The sequence below is a fragment of the Vicia villosa genome, linkage group LG5 (assembly GCF_029867415.1).
Source record: "Vicia villosa cultivar HV-30 ecotype Madison, WI linkage group LG5, Vvil1.0, whole genome shotgun sequence".
In the NCBI taxonomy this organism is placed as follows: domain Eukaryota; kingdom Viridiplantae; phylum Streptophyta; class Magnoliopsida; order Fabales; family Fabaceae; genus Vicia; species Vicia villosa.
The window spans coordinates 37081099-37091739 of record NC_081184.1 but is presented as its reverse complement, the minus strand read 5'-3'; positions in this window follow the sequence as shown (position 1 = coordinate 37091739).

Below are 10641 nucleotides of genomic sequence, written 5' to 3'. Positions count from 1 at the left end.
AAGATTATCTTTCGAAGATTACCCTCTAAGAAAAAGTCATGTCATCGTCAAAGCATTTGATGGATCAAGAAAGTCAGTTTTTGGAGAGGTAGATCTTCCCATAACTATTGGACCTCAGACGTTCAAAATCACTTTCCAGGTTATGGACATTCCAGCACAATACAGTTGTTTGCTAGGTCGCCCATGGATTCATGAGGCTGGGGCAATTACTTCAACACTTCATCAGAAACTGAAGTTCATAAGAAATGACAAATTGGTAACCGTATGTGGAGAACGAGCTCTAATCGTCAGCAACCTGTCATTATTCTCCGACATAGAACCAAAAGAAGTTGTTGGAACTAAATTCCAAGCACTTTCCTTGGACAAAGGAAAGGAGAAAGCAGCGTCTATTTCTTCATACAAAGATGCAATCCAAGTTGTAAAGGATGGCACTACCAGTGGTTGGGGACACATTAATATTCCTACCAACAACAAGAACAGAACAGGAATCGGATTCTTTCCGACATCATCAAGAGCTATCCCAGGGATTGAGGTAGTTCTCCCCATTCAAGAAACTTTCTGCAGTGGAGGTTTTCTTCAACCTGTTCAACAAACAGTCAATACCATCGGTACGGAAAACACCGATGAAGAGGAATGGTTATCCTATCTTAACAAAGCAGGATATATCTCCCTATCAGAGTCTGAACCACTTTGCTGTTATCCGACTAAAGGATCTGAAAGTAAGACTCAACCAAGCAGTGATGAAGTTACTGACAGCTTCACCACCAGAAGTCATGGTTCATCAGAAGAAGTTCCTCCTATCCCCGAAGAGACTTGGGATACATTAGGAGAACCAAGCGGAAAATTCGACTACATGGTGAAATACTCCGCTCCTGAAAGTTCAAGAATCTCTCTTGAAGATATTGTTCCAACTGGATGGAACATTGATTATGAGTACCTCTCTCAGCCAAAAGAGATGTATAACCCTTGCTATTCATCATCATCTACTGGTGAAATCATCATTGAGGATTATATCCCCAAGTCACCTTCCGAGGCTACGGATCTAGAGTTCACATATCTAGTCAATGCCATCTTGGGAGAAGAGCAAGACCAAAATACAGAAGAGGACGATCTCGAAAGTGTCTCCGACAACGAGTCTCTCCATTCAGAAGATTGGAAGTTTCCTCAAAAGAAAGTACGACATACTCCACTTGGAAATGGGTATGCTCACACAGCTCAGTCTGCTGAAGTAGAAGAAGATCGTCTGAGTGTTGCAAAGACAGTGGTTGGTAAATCAAGACCTACCACGGGCCAGCTTAAGCCTAAGGTTCCAGATTACTTAGTGCACAATGGGGTTCGCCACTACTGGACAGCTGTTGAAGTTTCAACTGTTGTTCGCACTCCTAAGTAGGAACTTTCACCGTTATTTTGTCCTCTCACCATAGCCCAGGGTGAAGAGATGTTTCATAGGGCTTTGCATTTTACTATTTCTTAGGAAAATGTCCCTCTTTGCTTCGCCCAAAGCAATAGAGTTTTGTTTTATAGGGTCTTTGTTTCAAGAAATGACTGTCCATAAATAAAAATGTCATTCTGTTCCTTCGTTTAGTTTTTCCTTTTCTCTTTTTTTCGGAAATTGGTAATCCTAAAAAAAAACAACCTTAAAAAACATCAAATATTCCATTAACTGCATACACCGAGTCTTCCCTCGTTGTCTAAATAAAACTTATCACACATATGCAGATTAATCATAAAATACCCCGTTGAAACGTGCGACCGTATGACTTCTCCAAGCTTTGAGTTTCCTGTATTCCAGGCAGAGGAAGAAGAAGACGAAGAAATATCAAAGGAAATTTCACGGTTACTTCAACAAAAGGAAGAGGCCATTCAGCCATACAATGAGCCTCTAGAGATCATTAACCTTGGTTCCGATGGAAACAGGAAGGAGGTTAAGATTGGAGCTTCGCTCAGTTCAGAGATCAGAGAGAGTTTGATACAGCTGCTCAAAGAATTCTCAGATGTCTTCGCTTGGTCTTATCAAGATATGCCAGGGTTGGATACCAGTATAGTGGAGCATCACTTGCCATTAAAAGCAGAATGCCCTCCGGTCAAGCAAAAATTGAGAAGAACTCATCCGGAGATGGCCATGAAAATCAAAGAGGAAGTTCAAAAGCAGATCAACGCAGGTTTCCTCGTCACTTCAGAATACCCTCAGTGGTTAGCTAACATTGTTCCCGTTCCAAAGAAAGACGGAAAAGTCCGCATGTGCGTCGACTACAGAGATTTGAACAAAGCTAGCCCTAAGGATGATTTTCCTTTACCACATATTGATATGTTGGTAGACAGTACAGCAAAATCCAAAGTTTTCTCGTTCATGGACGGATTTTCAGGATACAACCAAATCAAAATGGCACCTGAAGACATGGAAAAAACAGCTTTCATCACCCCCTGGGGCACGTTCTGCTACCGTGTTATGCCTTTTGGACTAAAGAACGCAGGGGCAACTTATCAAAGGGCCATGACTACGCTTTTCCACGACATGATGCATAAGGAAGTGGAAGTCTATGTGGACGACATGATTGCCAAATCAGAAAATGAAGAAGATCACATACAGAATCTGACAAAGTTATTTCAACGCTTACGGAAGTTTCAGCTTCGCCTGAACCCCAACAAGTGCACCTTTGGTGTCTACTCAGGAAAACTCCTTGGTTTCATCGTCAGCAAACGAGGAATTGAAGTAGATCCAGACAAAGTCAAGGCAATTCAAGAAATGCCTTCGCCCAGAACCGAGAAACAAGTTGGAGGATTTCTTGGACGTCTGAATTACATCTCGAGATTCATATATCTCATGACTGCAACTTGCGCTCCTATTTTCAAACTTCTACGGAAAAATCAAGGTTGCGTCTGGACAGACGATTGTCAGAAAGCGTTCGACAACATTAAGGAATATCTGCTCGAACCACCCATCTTATCTCCTCCAGTGGAAGGAAGACCTTTGATAATGTACTTAACCGTCTTAGAAGACTCCATGGGTTGTGCCCTTGGACAGCAAGACGAGACGAAGAGAAAAGAGCATGCCATCTACTACCTGAGCAAAAAATTCACTGACTGTGAATCCCGCTACTCCATGCTCGAGAAGACGTGTTGTGCTTTGGCCTGGGCTGCCAAGCGTCTCCGCCAGTACATGATTCGACATACTACTTGTTTGATCTCTCATATGGATCCAATCAAGTACATCTTTGAGAAGCCTGCCTTAACCGGGAGAATTGCCCGTTGGCAGATGTTGTTATCAGAATATGACATTGAGTATCACGCACAGAAAGCCGTGAAAGGAAGCATTCTAGCTGAGCACCTGGCTCACCACCCACTCAATGATCATGAATCAACCAGTTTTGACTTTCCGGACGAGGACGTCATGTACCTCAAGATGAAAGATCACGACGAGCCACTACCAGACGAAGGACCTGAGATAGGATCCCAGTGGGGCTTAATCTTTGACGGAGCTGTCAATGCTTATGGACAAGGAATTGGGGCAATCATTGTTACACCTCAGGGTACCCATATTCCATTTACTGCCAGATTAACTTTCAAATGCACAAACAATGAGGCCGAATATGAAGCTTGCATCATGGGTCTCGAAGAAGCCATGGATCTAAGAATCAAACACTTGGATGTATATGGAGATTCTGCTTTGGTCATCAATCAAATCAAAGGAGAATGGGAAACACGCCAACCAGGGCTAATTCCTTACAAAGACTACGCGAGAAGATTGTTACCATTCTTCGACGGGGTAGATTTTCATCACATTCCTCGTGAAGAAAACAATTTGGCTGATGCATTAGCCACACTCTCTTCCATGATTAGGATAAATCATTGGAATGACATTCCTCGGATCGATGTTATGCGCCTGGATAGGCCCGCTCATGTGTTCACAGTAGAAGCAATCATCGACGACAAACCGTGGTATCACGACATCAAGAACTTTCTTCAAAAGCAAGAGTACCCTCTTGGGGCATCAAAGAAAGATAGAAAGACTTTGAGAAAGTTAGCTTGTAGATTCTTGAATGAAGATGTTCTGTACAAGAGAAACTTCGACATGGTTCTGCTCAGATGCGTTGACAGAAAAGAAGCAGAAGTACTCATGAGAGAAATACATGAAGGTTCCTTTGGTACTCACACCAATGGACATACCATGACAAGGAAAATACTGAGAGCAGGATATTATTGGCTGACGATAGAATCAGATTGCTACCAGTACGCAAAGAGGTGTCACAAATGCCAGATCTACGCCGATAGAATTCATGTGCCACCATCTCTTCTCAACATACTCTCTTCCCCTTGGCCTTTCTCCATGTGGGGAATCGACATGATTGGAATGATCGAACCAAAAGCGTCCAACGGACATCGCTTCATCTTGGTAGCTATAGACTATTTCACCAAATGGGTTGAAGCAGCTTCATATGCAAACGTTACAAGACAAGTTGTCGTCAGGTTTATCAAGAATCACATCATCTGTCGCTACGGCATTCCTAGCAAGATAATCACTGACAATGGGTCAAATTTGAATAACAAAATGATGAAGGAGCTTTGTGAAGAATTCAAGATCGAACATCACAACTCATCTCCTTACAGACCAGAGATGAATGGAGCTGTAGAAGCAGCTAACAAAAACATCAAGAAAATCATTCAGAAGATGGTCATCACTTACAAAGATTGGCATGAAATGCTCCCGTATGCACTTCATGGTTACCGTACATCAGTACGTACTTCGACTGGAGCAACTCCTTTCTCCCTTGTATATGGCATGGAGGCAGTCCTACCTATAGAGGTTGAGATTCCATCAATGAGAGTTTTGATGGAGGCAAAATTAACAGAAGCCGAGTGGTGTCAAAGCAGATTCGATGATTTGAACTTAATCGAAGAAAAGCGCATGACAGCTTTATGCCACGGACAGCTATATCAACAAAGAATGAAGAAAGCTTTCGACAAAAAGGTTCGACCTCGCACAATCAAAGAAGGCGACCTTGTGCTCAAAAAGATTCAATCTTTTCTCACAGATTCGAGAGGGAAATGGACTCCCAATTATGAAGGCCCCTACGTGGTCAAGAGAGCTTTCTCAGGAGGAGCCTTAATACTCACGACTATGGATGGAGAAGAATTCACCCGTCCTGTGAACGTCGACGCAGTCAAGAAATACTTCGCCTAAATAAACAAAAGAACAGCTCGCTAAGTTGAAAACTCGCAAAGAGCGACTTAGGCAAAAAAGAGCGTCTCGGTGAATCGAAAACCCGAAAGGGCGATTCAGGCAAAAATTAGAGACATAAAAAAAAAATATATTAATCAATCCCGGTAAACTTAAAACCCGAAAGGGGTAGTTTACGCAAAAGTTAGGGATATATGGCAAGTAACTGTGTTCAGGACAAACTTGATCATTCAAAATCCATAGCGGAGTGTTCATCAGCAGTAGGTCATCTTCTACGAAGCACGAATGCAGCGCAACTTGGAGTGGAAGGGAAAGATAACGGTCGTCACGTTTCATCGTAGCCCTTTTCCCGAAAATTACCAATTTCCAACTTTGTAAATACTCCATGGAATCAAGCATTTGGCTGATTACCATTCCATATATAATAATTTGAGCCTTGTGCTTTTCCTTTGCAATCTAGTCTTATTCAGTTTCTTGAAATGCATTTTAAGTTTAAACAGTCATTTTCTTGAAACAAATGTTTTCATAAAATAAAAATGAATTTACTTGCAAAAATGAAGGTGAAATTTCTTTCTAAGGTTTACAAACAATAGGAAGAATGCAAACAGTTGCTCCGAGAACGGTTGAGACTCCGGGAACCAAGTTTTCCCCATGAGGTCGCTTTGCGAACATCTCCCGATGACGGATCTTTACTTCAATTCATATTACTCATTTCGGACAGCGGACGACTAATAACCAGATATTCCCAACAGAGTTCGAACTCCAAGAAGAGGACATCTTCTGATCCACAAGAATTCAAGTCGCATCATAGGATTTTACATCTGCGACAATTCTATTCACATTCACTTTACATTCTATCATTGTCATAATATTCATGCATACATTACATCATAATTGCATAGTCGCATCAGGCTTTGATCCCGTGAATGCCTAAGTCATTAAGGCATGAACTCAAGTTTCCCCTACAAGTTCCGGAGAAACTTTTTCCTTCGAGACAACAGTTCATACACAAGGATCTCACCAAGCAAGTCAACAGATGGTAGTCTCCCTCAGAGAGATAGTTTGTTCACTTTTGGAATTCCTCAGCCGAGAATCTCCTGCAAAGCGACATTCGACAGTCTTCTTCAGATAAGATAGTCTGCTTCACATTCTGGAATTCCCTACAAGTTTGGTATTTCCCCAGCAGGGTCAAGAGGTGCCACTTCTTGTCAAAGAATAATTCAGAATCTCCCAGCAGATCGACAAATGATTCCCCAGCGGAGTCAGTGAATGGTAGTCTTCATCCAGGAAGATAGTTCACGATCCCCAGCGGAGTCAGCGAATGATAGTCTTCGTCCAGAAGATAGTTCAGATTCCCCAACAAAGTCAGCAGATGGCAGTCTCTTTCAGCAGAAGACAGTTTGCTCACTTCTTATCATAACAAAGTCAGCAAATGGCAGTCTCTTTCATCAGAAGACAGTTTGCTCACTTCTTATCATAACAAAGTCGACAAATGACAGTCTTTTTCCAAGAAAAGACAGTTTGTCTGTTAAATACTCAAGAGATCGACAAATGGCAGTTTCTTCGAACAGTTTGTCTGTTTCTGGGATGTTTAACTCCCCACGGAGTCGATGAATGGCAGTTTTCCTCTTAGGAAAACAGTTCGTTGATTCCCCAGGCATCAGTTGACGAATGGCAGTTTTCACCCCGAAAACAGTTCGTCCGCCTTCAAACAAAGTCATTAGCCCCTCAAAAGATCATGAGGCCATATGACATTCTTTCAAAGACGTCAAGTCAAAAGGGAAGATGGTGAAGTTTCTTTACAGCCGTCAAATGGCATCTTATCTCCAAGCGCTGATAAGAAGTTTGACGAGGAAACAAACCTTTGAAGTTTCTTTACAGCCGTCAAATGGCATCTTATCTCCAAGCGCTGATAAGAAGTTTGACGAGGAAACAAACCTTTGAAGTTTCTTTATAGCCGTCAAATGGCATCTTATCTCCAAGCGCTGATAAGAAGTTTGACGAGGAAACAAACCTTTGAAGTTTCTTTACAGCCGTCAAATGGCATCTTATCTCCAAGCGCTGATAAGAAGTTTGACGAAGAAACAAACCTTTGGAAATTTTCTCTTTATCTGAGATATTGTCCAAACGCAACTGAGACCAGTTTCGAGATTTGGACATCCGGAACGAGAGGAGGTTGTTTACCTTTTTCTAAGTATCAACACTTAGTTAAAGAAGATGGATTGCGCATCTTGCATTGCCATCCATTCACCAGAATCCACATCAAGTATTTCTGCAGGAGTTTGTCTCCTCATCCCCCGCCAAGTGCGACAACGGGATCAAATCATGCAAAGATTTCATCATCTCAGGAGCGCCCAAAATTCGGGCATTCTTTGATATTTAAGTCTCTTTTACGCAGGAGAAATCGAGATCTCAATCTCTCTCCCTCCAGATAAAAGAAACTTAAATAGGGGCATCTGTCATACCCTAATTTTTGACCCCCCTGAGATGTCACATCCTAGGCGTCAAATTCAAAAATGTTTCTTGATCGGTTTGGAAGCCGTGATCAAGATTTCATTCGTTCACTCATTCTTTGCAAAATAATTTCATGTCCATGGAGGTTTTTCAAATAAAGTGCGCCATTTCCAATTTATGGATTCAAGAGGATCGTTTGGAATTTATTTCGTGACTTTTGGCCTATGGATTCATCATAATGGAGAAAATTCGTTCATATGGATTATTTGAAAGTTGGTACAAGTTCAAGATCATTCATGGGAATTTCATCACATTTTGCAAGAAAAATATCTTTTTAGCACATTTGTTGAAAAGATTATTTCAAGTGATTATTCAAGATCATTTATTCAAGGCCATCGAATGTTGGATTCGAATTCAAAACATCTTTCAAGTTCATGATACAAGAATATATTTCAAGATTAAAAGCTTCATGATACTTGAAGGATTTCCCGTCATTTTCTACATCAAAGGGAATTGGATTTCTGAATTCAAAAAATCATTCAAGAATGTTCAAACATCATGTTTGAATAACAATTTCATTCAAAGAATTCTAAAGGAAATTCAAACATTACAAGTGAAGTTCTTTTACATGAACCAAATTCTAAATTCCAAATGAATTACAAAGTGGACTATATTCAAAATTCAAGATACAACATTCAAAGTCCCATTTATTTCCAAGAATACAAGTTCATACAAATTCTATTGGAATTACAAGAACAAATGAAAAAAATAAAGTTTCAAGACTTTCTTGAATTCATTCTTGAAATCTTCCAAGTATCCATTCTTGATGTCCAAGTCTCCTTCTTCATGTTTTCTACAAAAGTCCTCATGTGACATGAAAAAAAAAAGAAACATAAAAGGGGTGAAATTAGCAAAAATTCAAATGTCAAAAAGTCAAAGAAAGTCAAAGAAAGTAAAAGAATTCAAAAAGTCAAAAAGTCAAAGAAAGTCAAAGAAAGATATCTTATGTCATAACTACTACACATTGAAGTTACTAACTTTATGACATAAGAGAAAGCACATGTCGTAGAACTTGCAAGAAGTTATAAAAGAATCTTTCCATCCCATGTGCATATTTCCATGTGCACAATTTGTGATACTTGGCCACCAAGAAAATTCAACAACTAAGAAAGCTTGGTAATGATTAGCCTAAAGGGAATATTCCTTTCTTGCCATGATCACAAACTTGGCTACAAAGTTACATAATACCTAACATATCCTAATTTTTGCCTATAAATATAAGGGCTCTCCATAGTATTTGTTACACCAAAGCAACTTAAATTCTTGCTTTCTCTCTTCTCTCTATTGCTCATATATTGTTCAATAGACCTCTTGGCAAGAAGAAATTCTCAAGCCAAGAGATTCTCTATTGGAGGTGAGCATTCTAGTTACAAAGTAAGGAAGAAGGAAAAGGTAGTTCTTCATACCTTTCTTGAAGATCTTCATCTTCAAGCTTCCAACAACTTGAAGTTCCATCTTCAAGGCACTCCCATAAGTCCAAAGAGGTGTTGTGGCATCACCTTCATCAAAAGCCTACAACAATTTCAAAGAAAGAGAGGTTGTTAGTAACAACAATTCAAAGTTGTTCTACAACAATCAACAACAATTCGAGGGTGTTCTTCAACAACACCACCCGAAATTTCCAGAAGAAAGAAAGGAGGGTCGAAGCCATACCTCCGACTTTCAGTTGCAGCCCCACGTCAACTTCAACCTGCAGCACCAAACAACGGTTCAAAAATTGAGCAACAACAAGAGTTACGACAACAAGAAACCACGGTTCAGCATCACAACAATTCTGAAGCAGTAGCAGCAACATCAACAACAATTTCACAAGCATCAATTCAAAATTCAGCAACCAATACAAGTCTACAGATTTCCAGAAACAGAATTGAAGCGTACCTCAACAAAATCCGGTGAAAACCTCCTCGCCGCAGGTAACTCGATTTCACTCTTTATCACTGATAATTGCTGCTGCTAGTCTCTATTAATATATGTTAATTGTTGCTGTTAGTTTCTGTTAAGAAAAAAAAACATTAGTTGTCACTGCTATGTCGTAACCAAAAATAAAAATAAGATAACAAAACTGAAAATAGTATAAGTTAGTATTGTCATACTGTTAAGTCAGAGTAGAAACGAAATTTGAGGAATAAGATACCTGGGTTCATATTTGAGCTTCTTCAAGCTCCTTTTGGCCGCTGACAGTTGTTGTTGTTGTTCCGAGAACGTGAATCCGTGAGAGAGATGACTAGTGTCGTTGTCTTGTTGTTCATCGCCGAGAGAAACCGAGAGAGCACCGCGAGACCAATTTCTCGCTGAGCAAGCTTGAGAGGAACCGCGAGCAGAGAGAGACCATAAATTGAGAGAGATTTTGCTAGTGTTGTTTTTTTGTTTCGGCAAGAGAAGAAATCGTGACTGAAAGAGAGAACGAGAACGAGAGGAGAGAATTCGTTCTCCTGAATTGTTTTTTTCAGAAAAAATGCGTGAGAAAGGAAGGAGAAAGAGGCGTGTGCCTCTGGGTGTTGTTTTAGGGTTTTCCATAAAACCCAACTCATGTGATAAGAATAAAACCGGATCCGGGTTCCATCTGAATCGACCCGGTCCGGTCCAACATCCTTATTTTATTTCAGTTTGGGCCTGCACCTCCTATCTAAACTCCACACCTCTGCCCAATTAATTTTATTTTACTTAGTTTCTTTTAAATATGTTTCATAAAAGAGTTTAAGTATTTTTATTTTAATATAGCATTTTAGTTTTCTTTTCTAATCCTTATTAAAATACCAAAAATATTTTAGATGCATATTAATTATGTTTCTAATTAATTTCTTCTTTCATAAAAAATCACAAAAATATCTTTTCTTAGATTAATTTTGTTTAAGTTTGATATTTTCATATTATTTTGTGTAGTTAATCATTTAAATTTCTATTTGATTACTGTTGCACATTATTGGAATTTTCTCACTTCATCCAAG